The sequence below is a fragment of the Artemia sp. Qi Xiang Cuo genome, chromosome 6 (genome assembly GCF_049724085.1).
Source record: "Artemia sp. Qi Xiang Cuo chromosome 6, ASM4972408v1, whole genome shotgun sequence".
Taxonomy (NCBI): Eukaryota; Metazoa; Arthropoda; class Branchiopoda; order Anostraca; family Artemiidae; genus Artemia; species Artemia sp. Qi Xiang Cuo.
In genome coordinates, this window is record NC_142799.1 from 29797331 (window position 1) to 29817082 (window position 19752).

At 32.4% G+C, this 19752-nt stretch overlaps 1 protein-coding gene across 8 annotated transcripts in view; it reads left to right on the forward strand.

The window, feature by feature from the left end:
• Positions 1-19752, forward strand: part of EcR (Ecdysone receptor) — a 257170-nt gene that overhangs the window by 129375 nt on the left and 108043 nt on the right. The window contains exon 1 of one of the 8 annotated variants that reach the window (XM_089090637.1): positions 17322-17439. The exons of the other annotated variants lie outside the window; for them this stretch is intronic. The gene's annotated coding sequence lies outside the window, so the exon portion shown is untranslated. Of the gene's footprint in view, positions 1-17321; positions 17440-19752 lie in introns of those variants that run through there. 8 annotated transcript variants of the gene reach the window in all.

Genomic DNA, 19752 nt, shown 5'->3' on the forward strand with positions numbered 1-19752 from the left:
TTACATTCTATTGATTTTTCAAAGTTCATTTCTGAATTTATTTCTTTGAAATGAAAGAGTTTAAATATTTCAGTAGTGTTTTGTCTTGGTTTACATTGTCACAGTTACGTTTTCAAGATTTTTGAAAGTTCATTTTGGATTCCTTCTGTTGAAATGCAAGAGTTGGAATATTTCAGTAGTGTTTTGTTGTGGTTTACATTCTAAGAATTACATTCTCTAGATTTTTCAAAGTTCATTTTGTATTTCTTTCGTTGAAATGCAAGAGTTGGAATATTTCAGTGGTGTCTTGTGGTGGTTTACCTTGTCACACTTACATTCTATTGATTTTTCAAAGTTCAGTTTTGGATTTCTGTCGTTGAAATGCATGAGTTGGAATATTTCAGTAGTGTTTTGTCGTGGTTTACCTTGTCACAGTTACATTCTCTTGATTTTTCAAAGTTCATTTTGGATTTTTATCGTTGAAATGCAAGAGTTTGAATATTTCCGTAGTGTTTTGTTATGGTTTACCCTGTCATAGTTACATTCTCTTGATTTTTCAAAGTTTATTTTGGATTTCTTTCGTTGAAATGCAAGAGTTGGAATATTTCAGTAGTGTTTTGTCGTGGTTTACATTGTCACAGTTACATTCTCTCTATTTTCCAAAGTTCATTTTGGATTTCTTTCTTTGAAATGAAAGAGTTGGAATATTTCAGTAGTGTTTTGTTATGGTTTATATTGTCACAGTTACATTCTATTGATTTTTCAAAGTTCATTTCTGAATTTCTTTCGTTGAAATGCAAGAGTTGGAATATTTCAGTAGTGTTTTGTTGTGGTTTACCTTGTCAAAGTTACATTCTATTGATTTTTCAAAGTTCATTTTGGATTTTTTTCCTTGAAATGCTAGAGTTGGAATATTTCAGTAATGTTTTTTAGTGGTTTAGCTTGTCACACTTACATTCTCTTGATTTTTCAAAGTTCATTTTAGATTTCTTTCGTTGAAATGCAAGAGTTGGAATATTTCAGTGGTGTCTTGTCGTGGTTTACCTTGTCACACTTACATTCTATTGATTTTTCAAAGTTCAGTTATTTCTGTCGTTGAAATGCATGAGTTGGAATATTTCAGTAGTGTTTTGTCGTGGTTTACCTTGTCACAGTTACATTCTCTTGATTTTTCAAAGTTCATTTTGGATTTTTATCGTTGAAATGCAAGAGTTTGAATATTTCCGTAGTGTTTTGTTTTGGTTTACCTTGTCACACTTACATTCTCTTGATTTTTCAAAGTTCATTTTGAATTTCTTTCTTTGAAATGCAAGAGTTGGAATATTTCAGTAGTGTTTTGTTTTGGTTTACCTTGTTGTGGTTACATTAACTAGATTTTTCTATTTCATCATGGAATTTATTTAGTTTAAATGTAAAAGTTGGAATATTTCAGTAGTGTTTGTCTTGGTTTACCTTGTCAAACTTACATTCTCTCGATTTTTCAAAGTTCATTTTGGATTTCTTTCATTGAAATGCAAGAGTTGGAATATTTCAGTAGTGTTTTGTTATGGTTTATATTGTCACAGTTACATTCTATTGATTTTTCAAAGTTCATTTTTGAATTTCTTTCGTTGAAATGCGAAAGTTAAAATATTTCAATAGTGATTTGTTGTGGTTTACCTTGTCGCAGTTACATTCTCTTCATTTTTCAAAGTTCATTTTTGAATTTTTTTCGTTTAAATGTAAGAGTTGGAATATTTCGGTAGTGTTTTTGTCGTGGTTTACCTTGTCACACTAACATTCTCTTGATTTTTTCAAAGTTCATTTTAGAGTTCTTTCGTTGAAATGCAAGAGTTGGAATATTTCAGTGGTGTCTTGTGGTGGTTTACCTTGTCACACTTACATTCTATTGATTTTTCAAAGTTCAGTTTTGGATTTCTGTCGTTGAAATGCATGAGTTGGAATATTTCAGTAGTGTTTTGTCGTGGTTTACCTTGTCAGAGTTACATTCTCTTGATTTTTCAAAGTTCATTTTGGATTTTTATCTTTGAAATGCAAGAGTTTGAATATTTCAGTAGTGTTTTGTTATGGTTTACCCTGTCATAGTTACATTCTCTTGATTTTTCAAAGTTCATTTTGAATTTCTTTCATTGAAATGCAAGAGTTGGACTATGTCAGTAGTGTTTTGTCGTGATTTACCTTGTCACACTTACATTCTCTATATTTTTCGAAGTTCATTTTGGATTTATTTCGTAGAAATGAAAGAGATTGAATGTTTCAATAGTGTTTTGTTATGGTTTACATTGTCGCAGTTACATCCTCTTGATTTTTCAAATTTCTTTCTTGACTTCGTGTAATAAAAATCGTGAGCCTAAATACTTTAGTTGAGGTTTGCTTCGGTTTCTAATATAATAGGTAAATTCCTATTATTTTTCAATTTTCATTATGATGTCTTTTCGTTGAAATTAAAGGGTTGGAATCTTTCGGTAGTTTGTTGTTGGGTTTTACATTCTAAGAATTACATTCTCTTATTTTTCAAAGTCCATTTTTAATTTCTTTCGTGGAAATGCAAGAGTTGGAATATTTCAGTGGTGTCTTGTGGTGGTTTACCTTGTCACACTTACATTCTATTGATTTTTCAAAGTTCAGTTTTGGATTTCTGTCGTTGAAATGCATGAGTTGGAATATTTCAGTAGTGTTTTGTCGTGGTTTACCTTGTCACAGTTACATTCTCTTCATTTTTCAAAGTTCATTTTGGATTTTTATCGTTGAAATGCAAGAGTTTGAATATTTCAGTAGTGTTTTGTTATGGTTTACATTGGCACAGTTACATTCTACTGATTTTTCAAAGTTCATTTTTGAATTTCTTTCATTGAAATGCAAGAGTTGGAATATTTCAGTAGTGTTTTGTTATGGTTTACCTTGTCACAGTTACATTCTCTTGATTTTTCAAAGTTCATTTTGGATGTCTTTCGTTGAAATGCAAGAGTTGCAATATTTCAGTAGTGTTTTGTCGTGGTTTACCTTGTAATTCTCTTGATTTTTCAAAGTTCATTTTGGATTTCTTTCTTTGAAATGCAAGAGTTGGAATATTTCAGTAGTGTTTTGTTTTGGTTTACATTGTCACAGTTACATTCTTTTGATTTTTCAAATTTCATTTTTTGATTTCTTTCGTTGAAATGCAAGAGTTGGAATATTTCAGTAGTTTTTTGTTGTGGTTTACATTGTCACAGTTACATTCTATTGATTTTTCCAAGTTAATTTTGAAATTCTTTTGTTGAAATGCAAGAGTTGTAATATTTCAGTAGTGTTTTGTTGTGGTTTACCTTGTCACACTTACATTCTCTTGATTTTGAAAGTTCATTTTGGATTTCTTTCGTTGATATGCAAGAGTTGGAATATTTCAATAGTGTTTTGTTGTGCTTTACTTTGTCACACTTACTTTTTCATGATTTTTCAAAGTTCATTTTGGATTTCTTTCGTTGAAATGCAAGAGTTGGAATAGTTCAGTAGTGTTTTGTTGTGGTTTGCCTTGTCACACTTACATTCTCTTGATTTTTCAAAGTTCATTTTGGAATTTCTTTCCTTGAAATGCAAGATTTGGAATATTTTAGTAGTGTTTTCTCGTGGTTTACCTTGTCATAGTTACATTCTCTTGAGTTTTCAAAGTTCATTTTAGATTTCTTTCATTGAAATGCAAGAGTTGGAATATTTGTCACAGTTACATTCTCTTGATTTTTCAAAGTTCGTTTTGGATTTCTTTCGTTGAAATGCAAGAGTTGGAATATTTCAGTAGTATTTTGTCGTGGTTTACCTTGTCACAGGTACATTCTCTTGATTTTTCAAATTTCATTTTTGATTTCTTTCGTTGAAATGCATGAATTGGAATATTTCAGTAGTGGTTTGTCGTGGTTTACCTTGTCACGCTTACATTCTCTTGATTTTTCAAAGTTCATTTTGGATTTTTTTCTTTGAAATGCAAGAGTTGGAATATTTCAGTAATGTTTTGTTGTGGTTTACCTTGTCACAGTTACATTCTCTTGATTTTTCAAAGTTCACATTGGATTTTTATCGTTGAAATGCAAGAGTTTGAATATTTCAGTAGTGTTTTGTTATGGTTTACATTGTCACAGTTACATTCTATTGATTTTTCATAGTTCATTTTTGAATTTCTTTCGTTGAAATGCGAGAGTTGGAATATGTCAGTAGTGTTTTGTCGTATTTACCTTGTCACAGTTACATTCTATTGATTTTTCAAAGTTCATTTTGGATTTCTTTCGTTTAAATGCAACAGTTGGAATATTTCAGTGGTGTCTTGTCGTGTTTACCTTGTCACACTTACATTCTATTGATTTTTCAAAGTTCATTTTTGGATTTCTTTCGTTGAAAAGCAAGAGTTTGAATATTTCAGTAGTGTTTTGTTATGGTTTACATTGTCACAGTTACATTATATTAATTTTTAAATGTTCATTTTGGATTTCTTGCGTTAAAAAGCGAGAGTTGGAATATTTCAGTAGTGTTTTGTTATGGTTTACCTTGACACACTTATATTCTTTTGATTTTTCAAAGTTCATTTTAGAGTTCTTTCGTTTAAATGCAACAGTTGGAATATTTCAGTTGTGTCTTGTCGTGTTTACCTTGTCACACTTACATTCTATTGATTTTTCAAAGTTCATTTTGAATTTCTTTCGTTGAAATGCAAGAGTTGGAATATTTCAGTAGTGTTTTGTTGTGGTTTACCTTGTCACACTTACGTTCTCTTAATTTTTCAAAGTTCATTTTGGATTTTTTTCATTGAAATGCAAGAGTTGGAATATTTCAGTAGTGTTTTGTTTGTGCTTTACCTTGTCACACTTACATTCTCTTGATTTTTCAAAGTTCATTTTGGATTTCTTTCGTTGAAATGCAAGAGTTAGAATATTTCAGTAGTGTTTTTGTTGTCGTTTACCTTGTCACACTTACATTCTCTTGATTTTTCAAAGTCCATTTTGGAATTTCTTTCGTTGAAATGCAAGAGTTGGAATATTTCAGTAGTGTTTTGTGGTGGTTTAGCTTGTCATAGTTACATTCACTTGATTTTTCAAAGTTCCTTTTGGATTTCTTTCGTTGAAATGCAAGAGTTGGAATATTTCAGTAGTGTTTTGTTGTGGTTTACCTTGTCACACTTACATTCTCTTGATCTTTCAAAGTTCATTTTGGAATTTCTTTCGTTGAAATGCAAGAATTGGAATATTTCAGTAGTGTTTTGTCGTGGTTTACCTTGTCATAGTTACATTCTTTGATTTTTAAAAGTTCATTTTGGATTTCTTTCGTTGATATGCAAGAATTGAAATATTTCAGTAGTGTTTTGTCGTGGTTTAACTTGTCACAGTTACATTCTCTTGATTTTTCAAAGTTCATTTTAGATTTCTTTCGTTGAAATGCAAGAGTTGGAATATTTCAGTAGTTTTTTGTCGTGGTTTACCTTGTCACAGTAACATTTTCTTGATTTTTAAAAGTTCATTTTGGATTTCTTTCGTTGAAATGCATGACTTGGAATATTTCAGTAGTGGTTTGTCGTGGTTTACCTTGTCACAGTTACATTCTCTTGATTTTTCAAAGTTCATTTTTGAATTTATCTCGTTGAAATGGAAGAGTTGAAATATTTCAGTAATGTTTTCTCGTGGTTTACCTTGTCACAGTTACATTCTATTGATTTTTCAAAGTTCATTTTGGATTTTTTTCGTTGAAATGCATGAGTTGGAAACATCCATTTATCGAATATGTCGGACAAAATTTTTTTTATCAAGGAAATATCTGAATGCGTTTAAGGTATAGTACGAACGGCTTGCAAAAAACACGAAAATACTATCAGAATGATTAAATTCTTTAGCAACATCCGTTGTTGGATATTTCATTATGAAAAAAATGCTTTATTAACATTTTCTTTTTTCAAGGAAATATCTGAATGCGTTTAAGGTATAATACGAATGGCTTGCAAAAAACACAAAAATATTATCAGAATGAATAAATTCTTTATCAACATCCGTTTTTGGATATGTCAATATGAAAAAAAAATGTAAGTAAGTAAAAAAGTAAGTAAGTAGCAAACTCTTTCTTGAATTCACCTCTTGGATACACAATACAGAAATTTAATTCAGGAAATTATAAAGAAAATTGAACAAATTGTTTATTAACATTCATTATCGATTATTGTCACTTGCTAGACAGACACTATAGGAATTTCGCAAAATATAAGTAGATGAGTGAATAAATTCCATATCAAAATTTATTTCTCAGATACATAGGAAAAAGTTGAAAAAATCCAAGTGTTAGAGCGATGAATTTTTTTTTCAAAGTTTTTATCGGATAAATCAGATAACAGTCATAAAATCCAAGTTCTATTCGTTTTGGCTTCATGCCGTGTTACGTTGAATTTAGGTTGGACCGGTTTTTCTTTCTATAGTAGACTAGTGTATATTTTTAGAGAAGAAAAAAATTCTGGTTAGTCTGAAGTTGATTGTGACAGTGTTAGGACTCTAAAAAATGAATAAATTTGAGAAAGAGCGCATCATGTGGAATCTAGTGTTTATGGAAAAACGTTTGATTCTAGATGATTATTTTCTAGAGCTGTCTATTCAAAGGAAGATACTGTCTCAGGGAATGCTTGTCGATATAATGAAAACTGATTCTCCATCATTAGACTATTGCATGAAGCTTTTACGTTGTGGTTCAATTGCATTTACACAATTTATTGATATATTAAAACCCGACACGGCAAAATGATATTGTGGATATGGTTTTAAACACTAGTTTAGAAATTAAGGACTTTTTTTCATGAGAAAGGTGGTGTTCACTGATGATTGGTTACCCCCCAATGTCAAGATTGCAATAAAGTTGCAAGTAATACCAAAGACGAAAGGAATATTGAGATTGTTGATGACACTCCTGTTAAATTTGGGCATGACTAAAAATGGAATAATAATTGTCCTACCGATTACTAACTAAGAGAGGACAATAGCTACAATATCAAGAGAGAACATGGTGAAATATTTTATGGAACAGATTCAAAATGTCCAAAAGTTGATCATTGATATATATAGTGTATCATAATATATTTTTGTATTAGTATTCTACATAGCATTGTTTCATTAAAAATATATTATGCATTATAGTATCATATATTCAATAGTTTTAGTGTAAGATAGTATATAAAACATTTAGAATGTCTATTAAAATATCTAAGGTATAAGAAAAGGAATTTGTTTACATCTATTGTCAGACACATGGGGTAACATTGACAAAATCTAGGTATCAGAATGAATAAATTCATCATCAACATCTGTTGTTGGATATGACATTATGTAATTATGAAAAAATTGTAAGTAAATAAGTAAGTAACAAACTCTTTCTTGAATTCACCTCTTGGATATACAATACAGAAATTTAATTCAGAAAATTATAAAAAAATTGAACAAATTCTTTATTAACATACACTATCGATTGAAGTCACTTTCTAGACAGACAAGACAGCAATTTCACAAAATCTGAGTATAAGAGTGATTAAATTCTATATCAACATCCATTTCTCGGACACATAGGAAAAAGGTAAGAAAATCTATATCTTAGAGTGAATAAATTTTTTTATCAACATCTTTTGTCCGATACATCGGATAAAATTGACAGAATCTAAGTGTCAGAGTGAATATTTTTTTTTATCAACATTCCTTAAATGCATTATCAACATCAAATATCAGATACATCGGCTAAAATTGAAAAAATATAAGTATCAGAAACAATAAATTTGTTTTCAAAGTTATTATCGGATACATCAGATAACAGTCATAAAATCCAAGTTCAATTCATTTTGACTTCATGCCTCGTTACGTTGAATTTAGGTTCCGAGAAATGGATTTTGATATAAAATTTAATCACTCTTATACTTAGATTTTGTGAAATTGCTGTTTTGTCTGTCTAGGAAGCGACATCAATCGATAATGAATGTTAATAAAGAATTTGTTCAATTTTTTTTCATAGATTCCTGAATTAAATTTCTGTATTGTGTATCCAAGAGGTGAATTCAAGAAAGAGTTTGCTACTTGCTTACTTTTTTACTTACTTACAATTTTTTTTTCATAATGATATATCCAACAACGGATGTTGATAAATAATTTATTCATTCTGATAGTGTTTTCGTGTTTTTTGCAAGCCATTCGTACTATACCTTAAACACATTCAGATATTTTCTTGATAAAACAATTTTGTCCGACATATCCGACAAAGGATGTTGATAAAGCATTTATTCAGTCTGGTAATTAGATTTTGTCAATTTTATCCGATGTATCTGACAAAGGATGTTGATATAAAAAAATATCATTCACTGTAATACTTAGATTTTGTCAATTATATTCGATGTATCTGACCAAAGATGTTGAAAAAAAAATATTCACTCTGACACTTAGATTTTGTCAATTTTATCCGATATGTCAATTTTAACTGACGTATCCGACAAATGATGTTGATAATAAATTTATTCACTCTGGTGCTTAGATTTTGTCACTTTTATCCGATATATTCGACAAAGGATGCTGATAAAGTATTTATTCACTCTGATACTTAGATTTTGTCAATTATATTCGATGTATCTGACAATAGATGTTGCTATAAAAAAAATTATTCACTTTGACGCTTAGATTTTTTCAATTTTATCCCATGTATTCGAGAAAGGGTTGTTGATATAGAATTTAATCACTCTGATACTTAGATTTTGTCAATTTTATCCGACATATTCGATAAATGATGTTGTTAAAGCATTTATTCATTCTGAAATTTAGATTTTTTCAATTTTATTTGATGTATCTGAGACAAGATGTTGATAAAAAAAATATTTACTCTGACACTTAGATTCTGTCAATTTTATCCGATGTATCTGACAAAAGATGTTGATAAAAAAAAATGTATTCACTCTAACACTTGGATTTTGTCAACTTTTTTCCTATGTATCCGAGAAATGAATGTTGATATAGAATTTAATCACTCCTATACTTACATTTTGTGAAATTGCTGCATTTTCTGTCTAGCAAGCGACATCAATCGATAACAAATGTTAATTAGCAATTTGTCCATTTTTTTTTATAATTTCCTGAATTAAATTTCTGTATTGTGCATTCAAGAGGTGAATTCAAGAAAGAGTTTGTTACTTACTTACTTTTTTACTTACCTACGATTGTTTTTCATAATGACATATTCAACAACGGATGTTGATAAAGAATTTAATCATTCTGATAGTAGTTTCGTGTTTTTTGCAAGCCATTCGTACTATACCTTAAACGCATTCAGATATTTCCTTGATAAAAAATTTTTTGTCTGACATATCCGACAAATGATGTTTCCAACTCTTGCATTTCAACGAAAGAAATCCAGAATGAACTTTGGAAAATCAAGAGAATATAAGTGTGAAAAGGTAAACCACAGCAAAACACTACTGAAATATTCCAACTTGCATTTCAACGAAAGAAATTCAAAATGAACTTTGAAAAATTAATAGAATGTAACTGTGACAATGTAAACCATAACAAAACACTACTGAAATATTCCAACTCTTGCATTTCAACGAAAGAAACCCAAAAATCAACTTTGAAAAATCAAAAGAATGCAACTGTGACAAGGTAAACCACAACAAAAAACAAGTGAAATATTCCAACTCATGCATTTCAACGAAAGAAATCCAAAAATGAACTTTGAAAAATCAATAGAATGTAAGTGTGACAAGGTAAACCACGACAAGAAACCACTGAAATATCCCAACTCTTGCATTTCAACGAAAGAACTCCAAAATGAACTTTGAAAAATCAAGAGAATGTAAGTGTGACAAGGTAAATCACGACAAAACACTACTGAAATATTCCAACTCTTGCATTTCAACGAAAGAAATCCAAAATGAAATTTGAAAAATCGAACGAATGTAAGTGTGACAAGGTAAACCATAACAAAACACTACTGACATATTCCAACTCTTGCATTTCAACGAAAAAAATTCAAAAATGAACTTTGAAAAATAAATAGAATGCAACTGTGACAAGGTAAACCATAACATAAACCTAGTGAAATATTCCAACTCTTGCATTTCAACGATAAAAACCCAAATTGAACTTTTAAAAATAAAGAGAATGTAAGTGTGAAAATGTAAACCATAACAAAACACTACTAAAATATTCCAACTCTTGCATTTGAATGAAAGAAATCCAAAATGAACTTTGAAAAATCAAGAGAATGTAAGCGTGACAAGGTAAACCACGACAAAACACTACTGAAATATTCCAGCTCTCGCATTTCAATGAGAGAAATTCAAAAATGAACTTTGAAAAATAAATAGAATGTAACTGTGACAAAGTAAACCATAACAAAACACTACTGAAATATTCAAACTCTTGAATTTCAACGATAAAAATCCAAAATGAACTTTGAAAAATAAAGAGAATGTAATTGTGACAAGTTCAACCATAACAAAACACTACTGAAATATTCCAACTCTTGCATTTCAATGGAAGAAATCCAAAATGAACTTTGAAAAATCAAGAGTGTAAGTCTGACAAGGTAAACCACGACAAAACACTACTGAAATATTCCAACTCTTGCATTTCAACGAAAGAAATCCAAAATGAACTTTGAAAAATAAAGAGAATATAACTGTGGCAATGTAAAACATGACAAAACACTACTGAAATATTCCAAATCTTGCATTTCAACGTAATAAATCCAAAATGAACAGTAGAAAAACAAGAGAATTTAATTGTTACAAGGAAAACCACGAAAAAACACTACTAAAATATTCCAGATCTCACATTTCAATGAAAGAAATCCAAAATGAGCTTTGAAAAATCAAGAGAATGTAACTGTGACAATGTAAACCATGACAAAACACTACTGAAATATTCCAACTCTTGCATTTCAACGAAAGAAATTCAAAAATGAACTTTAAAAAATCAATAGAATGTAACTGTGACAATGTAAACCATAACACTACTGAAATATTCAAACTATTGCATTTCAACGAAAGAAATCCAAAATGAACTTTGAAGAATCAAGAGAATGTAACTGTGACAAGGTAAACCATAACAAAACACTACTGATATATTCCAACTCTTGCATTTCAATGAAAGAAATCCAAAATGAACTTTAAAAATCAAGAGAATGTAAGTGTCACAAGGTAAACCACGACAAAACACTACTGAAATATTCCAACTTTTGCATTTCACTGAAAGAATCCAGAATGAACTTTGAAAAATCAAGAGAATGTAATTGTGACAAGGTAAACCATACCAAAACACTACTGAAATATTCCAACTCTCGCATTTCAATGAAAGAAATTCAAAAATGAACTTTTAAAAATCAATAGAATGTAACTGTGACAATGTAAACCATAATAAAACACTACTGAAATATTCAAACTCTTGCATTTCAACGATAATAATCCAAAATGAACTTTGAAAAATCAAGATAATGTAACTGTGACAAGGTAAACCATAACAAAACACTACTGAAATATTCCAACTCTTGCATTTCAATGGAAGAAATCCAAAATTAACTTTGAAAAATCAAGAGTGTAAGTGTGACAAGGTAAACCACGACAAAACACTACTGAAATATTCCAACTCTTGCATTTCAACGAAAGAAATTTAAAATGGACTTTGAAAAATCAAGAGAATGTAAGTGTGACAAGGTAAACCTCGACAAAACACTACTGAAATATTCCAACTCTTGCATTTCAACGAAAGAAATTCAAAATGAACTTTGAAAAATCAAAAGAATGTAAGTGTGACAAGGTAAACCATAACAAAACACTACTGAAATATTCAAACTCTTGCATTTCAACGAAAGAAATCCAAAATAAACTTTGAAAAATCAATAGAATGTAACTGTGACAATGTAAACCATAACACTACTGAAATACTCAAACTATTGCATTTCAACGAAAGAAATCCAAAATGAACTCTGAAAAATCAAGAGAATGTAACTGTGACAAGGTAAACCATAACAAAACACTACTGATATATTCCAACTCTTGCATTTCAACGAAAGATATCCAGAATGAACTTTGAAAAATCAAGAGAATGTAACTGTGACAAGGTAAACCATAACAAAACACTACTGAAATATTTCAACTCTTGCCTTTAAACGAAAAAATTCAAAAAATGAACTTTGAAAAATCAATAGAATGTAACTGTGACAATGTAAACCATAACAAAACACTACTGAAATATTCAAACTCTTGCATTTCAACGATAATAATCCAAAATGAACTTTGAAAAATCAATATAATGTAACTGTGACAAGCTAAACCACAACAAATCACTACTGAAATATTCCAACTCTTGCATTTCAATGAAAGAAATCCAAAATGATCTTTGAAAAATAAAGAGAAATTAAGTGCGATAAGGTAAACCACGCCAAACTTCTACTGACATATTCAAACTCTTACATTTCAACGAAAGAAATTCAAAATGAACTTTGAAAAATAAATAGAATGTAACTATGATTTTTTTTTGTTTTGTTTTAAGTATGTTTCATCTCATTCGAAGACATGTACAAAAAGGCTGAAAAAATATATCATGTTAAAAAAAAATTATATATATATTTTTTTTTTATTAAAAAAAAATTCCAAAAAATGGGGGCCAAAGAGTTGGAGGGGAGGGGGGCACCCTTCGAGTTTGGGGATAGGGGACCTTTGGGGGGTTGATGTCTCTTCTGGTTAGGGTCATTGGTGCTCATGATCCTTGATGGTTCGTACTCACATACACCTTACTACTTGATTTGCAAGGATTTCTAAGGTTTGTTCTAAATTTAATTATTAAAATTATTTTCTTGCCATCTACATCTCTCTTAGTATCAACTTTTTAGTATACTATAACGTTAGACTCTATTTTAAACTGACAACACTGTTCAAACGTGACTTGTGTATTATACAGAACACATCGAAGAAGAAAAGCTATCCATTATTAAAATTCTTTTCTTGCCATCTACATCTCTCTTAGTATCAACTTTTTAGTATACTATAACGTTAGACTCTATTTTAAACTGACAACACTGTTCAAACGCCATTGAGGCTACCTTAACTGCTAATCACTTTAACCCTTTTTCTCAATGTTCATACGATCCAATTCGCAAATGTTATCTAGCTCTGTTTTTCCCTTATTATTCAAATAAGATCGTTCGTACAGTCCAATTCGCGAATCTCTTATCCCTTTTGCAAATGTCAATCAAACAATTCTGATTGTAACATCCATGTAAACCTGGAGTTGAAGCAAACTCGTGTAACAAGCTAGACTTCAGGAACCAGTGGGGAATCCCCACTCGTATTAACAGCTTTTTACAATGTGCCCGTGAAACTGTGTTGCGCATTCTTGTGCAATTCCATGTATGGTTGAAATATACAGCAATAACCAGTCTGGTTGTCTTATACAATCTCGACTATACTCTCAAAACGTGTTTGAACACTTTATAGGTTTGCCATCTTTTTACAATATGCACGTCAAACTGTAGTGTATATTCATGCCTCAGGCGTAAGTTTCATTGTCCCTTTCCTTGTCCCGTTAGTGCCTTTATATAGATTACTACTCAATGTCACTAATAGCCAGTTTCAAGTTATTTTGTGAATTTACTTCCAGATTTATTTATTGATGCAATTAAGGTGAAGAAAAATAAACTCTCGATCCCCATTATGGCCTAGTTTCCCCTGTAATCACAGACTTTGATAATGGGAGCCATATGTATTAAGCCGTCTGTTAAAAACTAAGTTGTTAAAATTTTGGTGTAGCGTGAATATTACCTAATACTTTTTGAAAGAAAATCAGCAAATAAAAAAAATGTAGTTACCAATATGCCTGTCTTTATGCAGCTTTGTTTTTTACCCTCTATTATGTTTTCAAGGAAGCACTGCAAGCTTTAGTGGGAATAACGGGGGTTGAGAGGGCGGTAGCCCCCATTAAATATAGGATATTTTCTGTTCGTTTCAGTCTCAATGTCGCTTTTTGCTTTCATTTGAAAAAAATTGACTTTATCATTTAATCCCGTTAAAAATTGAACTTTTCTTTGCACAATGAGTGAAAAGGTTAAAGTTCCAAGATGTTAAATTCGTCATTTGTGTTTATATGATGAGAATCACTGGTACAGTAGTGCAATTACAATTAAAATAGAATATTTCACATTATCTGCCAACAACGAATTGACTTTCATCTCCATCCAACAACCCTCCTAATATTTCCCTCTCCAGCTATTGTCTCTCTAATGTCCCTTTCCATTGCACAAACTATTGTGTTCAGACTTATTTGAAAGTCTGAATACTAAAAGTCTGAACTAGACTAAAATTAGAAAATAACTTAAAAGAGTTAAATATATGACTTATTTGCTTCTTTTCAACAGTTCCACTTTTGAATCGTATTTCAAAACACGAGAAACTTTCGAATTTCAAGTAAAAATAAAGTTACACCTTAAAGTAGCTGGACCTAAATTTAATCCCGAAAGGCGTTTTTTCTTTCGGCCACCCACCATCCAAGAGTGTGTTGGCAGCTTAAATCCCGTTTTCGTTTGCAATTCGCGTTTTGGCAGTCGCCAATGACCAGCAGACTGACAAATTTTTCTTGCCCACATTGAGGTGAAATCTGTTAAATTAGAAAATAATCTCCGATTCTAAATAGGAACAGAAAATCTGCACGTACCTCTACCTCTACTCGATTTCCTGTTTGATAAAAAATTTGAATATTTCTAGACACAAGTCATTATTTTAGAAACTCTGAAGAAAAAAGGTGTGTTATTTTATAATACACAACAAACAACATGTGTTTTAGCGCCTTTGCGATTATATCTTCCATGCCACCAGCAAAGGTTTCCTAAGGTGTTTGATGAAGGCGAAACCGGCTATTTAGGCATACTTCTTTATTACCACCATTAATTTGCTATGTGATTGGTGGATGTTCTTTGGCAATCCGTCATCCTTCATCCGCGGAACGTACCTTACCATCTCAACCTTTCTGTCATTATAGCCCTAGAAAGCGGGATTGAACCTCACTTTCCGTACAGCCTACTGTTTGAAACACGATCAGTCAGCCGGGTCCCGAGAACAATCCGTGGGCAATTTCTCTGGAAAATATCTAGCAAAATCTCCATCCGCTTTTCGGAGCGCCCATGCTTCAGAGCCATATTTGTTTACCTAATCAGTGGATATTCTACATTATCTGTTTCAGTATACCCATGATAATGATAATCTTATGAATATTTTTCAATATATTGCCTAAACAGAGGTATTGCTCTATCGTTGCCTGTATTACCTTCAATGGATTTTTTGCCCACTTTATATAGAAGGGGTAGTTGTAGTAACTTGATAGGGGGCTCATTCCATAGGATATCGAAAGTTTTAATGTTCTTTTTAATATCTAAAAGTGATTGAAGGCAATCATCCACCTCCCGTGCCCTTCATTACTGCCTGCCTCCTTGAACCCTCTATTGTGTTGGATCACAATTCCCAGATAACTATGTTGATCAGAATAGTTGAAAGATCCAATGAATTCACCTCCAGGAATTAAAAACTCCCACCACTCCTGGGGCAAGGGATGTAAATTGTCCAAATCGTCAATTGTTTACAGATAGATTTCATTTTGGAAAAGGGGGTTTGTTTAATCTTGGGCGTCAGATTGGCTCGAAGCTTTTGTAAATCGTTCTCTGGGCAAAGAGGATCACTTATTTTTTACCGGTTCGTAGGGGCCCGAAAGTGGACGAAAAGCTTTGTGTCTCTGATCAGTTTGAAACTTGTATCCATAAGTCCTTGGGCCAAAATGAACCGACTGTTTCAAGAAAAAATTGTTGGGCCCCACTTGACTGAGGCCCAAGAAAGGACTGAAGGACACTGTTGTCCAATCGGCTTGAAATTTAAATCCTTCAGCCCTGGGGACCCCAATGGTCAGAAGAAAACTTGTTCGCCCTAAAAAAGGCCATGTAAATGACCGAAATCTGCTTTTTGCTGGTGCGCGGGGGCGGGATCCGAAAAATGGACCTAAAAGCTGTTTTTTTATTGGCTTGAAAATTTCTTTAGTCGTTGCCTTGGCTAAGGAGCTTGATAGGCTTGAAACTTGAAGTTAATCGGGAGGGAAGGGTCAATGGGACTTTGAATTTTGTATTTAGGGTGGGGGGGGGGGTAAATTATTATGTCTCCAATCCGCCTAAACATTTTTGCACTATCGAATTGTGATGCTTATTCAAAATATATAAAATTCACGAAATGTGATGTTACCCACCAAAAGTTACGAGCCTGAGAAAATTTGCCTAATTTTTGAAAAAGGGGGGACACACCCCTAAAAATCAATTGGTGTTAGTGAAAATCACACCATGATATTCAGTTAGAGATCCCTACTGTAGAGGTTTCCAGCTCCTATATACAAAAATGTGGAATTGTGAATTTTTTGCCAGGTTCAAGATCACGGATGCGTGTTTTTTTTTTTGTTTTTTTTTTCATGGGTGATCATATCGAACCAGTGATCCTAGAAGGTCGGGAGTGAGCTCATTTGATTGAAAATCAAAAGTTCTAGTGCTCTTTTTAAGTGACCAAAAATATTGGAGGGCAGTTAGCGCCCTACCCGTCCCCCTTTTTTTACCCACTATTGTCCGATCAGAATTTTGATATAGCCATTTTTTTCGGCATGGTCGAAATACCTAATAACTATGTCTTTGAGGATGACTTGAGCCCCCACAGCCCCCGGGGTAAGGGCTAGAAGCGATGAACTTTGACCATTGCTTACATATAGTATTGGCTATTGGGAGGTATAAAGATATTTTCGGGGGGGGGATTTTCTGGAAGGGGTTCTTACGTGGCATTATCTTTCTAGGAAGGAGTTTCCGTGGGGGAAGGAAATTTTTCATGGAGGGGGAGCTGGATTTCACTGCAGTAATTAAAAACCTATCAGAAATTAAATAAAAAATAAGTTTTTTTCAACTGAAAGTAAGGGGCAACATTAAAACTTAAAACGAACCCTCATATATGTAATAGTTTCTGTTAGTTTTTAGTTTTAATGTTGCTCCTTACTTTCAGTCGAAAAAACTTGTTTTTTTTTCTTTATCCTTAGAAGGATCAAGAGTTCCTTTGCACTGTCCCGCTAGATTGTTTTTGTAGTAGTCCCCGGCAACTGAATGTATATGACTACGTTTGGCATCGTTTTCCAAGGCCAAGTTTTTCACGATTTCTTGTCCATGCTAAAACATCGACTTCTTTTTGCTTAACCTGTTGCCATCATTAAACGTCATTGAAGCCTGAAGCCGTGCTCGTTGCGGCTGTGAATTTCTGTAGCTATCGGCTATAGCGCGTTCTGGTCTTGAGCCATTTGATGTAATATTCTGTAAATGTGTACTAAAGTCTTGCAGTGTATTGTTGATTATTTCTTGAAGATATAAGGTGTGATTGACCTTGGTTTTACAATTTTGGATTATTTATTCCTGAAAACAGTTTTCATAGAGGTTAGTATCCTGTGCTGCCTCACTTCGATCAGTATCCCTCCACTAATGTCTATGAACACTTTTAGATCTGTGATTATATTTAAAGTGCCCGCACAATTTACCTCAAATAATTTCGAACATACTCTGTTGGTTGCTTTTTCGTTTTGTTTTGCTTCTTCGGGCCCAGAATTTAATATCCACAACAATCTGTCCAATACCAGCGCGAAGATTAAACCGGATATCCCTCTTGGAGAAAACTGATTATTCATAAAAAAGGGCAATTGTGAGGATTTAGAAGGGATATACTCTTAGATTGTAAATAAAAAAGGAAAAATAGGAAGAAAAATTAGCTAATGTTTTGATTTTACACGCTCAAAATTTTAGATTTATGCAGAAAATATGGTAAAATTCTACTTTAGCTACTCTTGGCTATCTTGGAAAGGGGTTAGGTTTGGAAAATGAAACTTTCAGGGATGGATCTACTGGCTAAAGTATTTCCCGGGAAGGTATTTTGAAGTACCTGAGATTTATCTGCATGACAGGTCTATTACCTATTGAAATTTTGACAAAACAACCTTTTACCTTAATTTTCAGTTATCAGTTTCTTTTATATCGCAAGTGTGCTATGCGGTCTACTAATAAATATTAATTCATGCAAACGATTTTACTAAAGTTTGACGCTGTTGTATTGTAATGTGTAGTTCCCATTTCCGACTTATAAAAATTCAAATTTATTAATTCCAAATGTTTCATCTACGGAACTCGCCAGTTTTGAAGGTTATTGCGTTTATCCTAAGGAATTACATTCCTACTTATTCAGACATAGGCTGAGACAACTTAATGCCTCTGAAAATGCTCTTAGATCTTCTCCATGTGTGGGTCTGCTTTCGCACCTTCCTATCCGTCTCCAAGCTTACATCGTATATTTACGTACCTTTTGCTTACTTTTAAGACCAGTGATCACTACAGATGACACCATGGCTGCCAAAGTGGAACTTTTGGTGTGTTTTTTATACTTTTTGGGGTCTGTGACAGTTTCACTCTTCGGCCAAGTCTTGGTACTTTCTCTTGAAATATTATCTCTTATGAAACTTATTGAGCTTTTTTGAGCCGTTTCTCCGCTCACATAGTTCTCTAGTAACTTTGAATGGCCACTAATGACACCTTAAAGGCTCAATGGAGGCATCCTTGGTCTACATAGTGGGAAACCAAAAATAATGAAAGTTGTTTCCCGACAAATAGTTGTCCAGTGATTGCTCAAGTTTTTCTCAGTGATCCCTTAAAAATCCCTACAAGAACATTTTTGTGGGGTCGTTAGCGGCTCATTGACGTTAACTATAATCTTGTTTAACATGTGCTTTATCTATGCATTTACGCTTCCTAGACTTAATTAATTGAATTATTGGTGAATAAAGTCATATTCAGAAATTGAGGCATCAAATAACATCTTACTGTGATAAGACCCAAAATGGTCTCAGTAAGCCTTTAAAACTACACCAGGTATCAAACTTTTTGCGAAATATGGTTGCCATTTGAGAAAATATACAGATAGAAAAAAAGAATAAAGGCCAGATTTGGCTTTTCCGTTAACCCGAAATCATGTTAATTATTTGAATTTTGAAATGTGGTCGTAACTTCACGAGCCTAGCAATATAATGACAAAATCCCCATCATCTTCCTTCCTAGAATTTACAAAAGGAGAGAAAGTGATGGCTAAACAAATTCCATGAATGTAACTTTGAAATTTTTCAGAATCTGTCCTCTAAACTAAACACTTCACACCAACAGCAAACTCTGAAATCTAATAAATAGAAAGTTTCTAAGTGTTATGAAATAAACCTTTTCTATTATAGTGTTTGGCTAGGAAAATTATTGCTTTTTGTTTTATTTCTATGCCAGCTCTTCTTTGTATTTCCATGGTTAAAAAAATCTCCAAGGGGACAATTTTTACTTTTTGAATGGCACTCAAAGACGCTTCTTGTCCGGAAAAGTGACACTCGGCAAAAATATTCGGCAACTCTGGGTGAGAACACGGATCATTATAGACCATTGGTAAATTAATCGGTCTGGAAATACGTTGTATGCCTTTTGCTTTAGCCATGTAAGAAGATTGACGATCAGAAGCGTCAACTCCCGATTTTTTTTTTGGGGTGAGGGGGGAAGAATTTGTTTTAATTGTTTTCATGGAGATATAAGAAAGGTGTTTTCAAAATTTAGGGGGACACCAACCCTCCCCCCCCCCCGCCCTGTATCTTCCTTTGAACGTCCCCATTGACGGCACATTACACTTCTCCAAACTTTAAAGATAGTAAGTTCGCAGTCCTTTTGTTTGGG